Genomic DNA, 814 nt, shown 5'->3' on the forward strand with positions numbered 1-814 from the left:
GGTGGGAGGGGCCTGACAACCCATGAAGCGTCCTTTTCTGCTCCCAAAGCCCCGCTTCTTATACATGCCTGGCCTCCACCAGCCACACAGACAACTCTCCTAGGAACTTCCCTCCTCACTTGCCATGCATGGGCTGCAGCCTCTTGCCATTGAAAGCACAGACCACAGCCATCAGCATATAGATTGAGCTGTTAACACAGGAAGAACAGAGTGAAAAGGGAGGGGGCTTATAGACCTGAGGTGGGCTTTTCTGGGGGAAGGTGGTTTCTGAGATGAGGGGTCAACCAGCTGCTTCTGCCACCTCACCAAGGAGAAGGGGAGAGTCCGAATAAGGGGGTCATCACAATGCCTGGCCCCTCCCCCATAGGGGCAGAGGAAGGGGCAGGAAGCAGGGCTGGCGTGTCTCTGCACCCCCACTGCCAGTCCCAGGCCATCACCCCGACACGTCCTGCTTGCTGAAGGATCTCCCTGTCCAGTCTCTACTTTCCATAGTGGGTCTTGATTCTCCTTTGAATCTTGGCCACAAGCAGACCTTTGCTGAGTCTGTGACCACAAGGCATTTAAGATGCAATGTTAGTTTCCCCCACCCCGGTGGAAGGGCGGGAGGCAGGTGGCAGGGCTGGATTGGAGCCCAGGATGATGCTTGGTGGGAAGCTGGAGGGGCAGGTAGACTCAGATTACACACTTGGGAGTCCAGACGAGGGAGCTGATGCCTCGTGAGATGAAACGGTTTGTTTACCGAGAGCTTGTGCTCATTGATGGGAGAGCAAGACTACGCTCAGGTCATTGGACACCCGAGCCTTCCTGCAGCTGT

Source organism: Bison bison, unplaced genomic scaffold, assembly GCF_000754665.1.
Source record: "Bison bison bison isolate TAMUID 2011002044 unplaced genomic scaffold, Bison_UMD1.0 scf7180017864205, whole genome shotgun sequence".
Classification (NCBI taxonomy): Eukaryota; Metazoa; Chordata; class Mammalia; order Artiodactyla; family Bovidae; genus Bison; species Bison bison.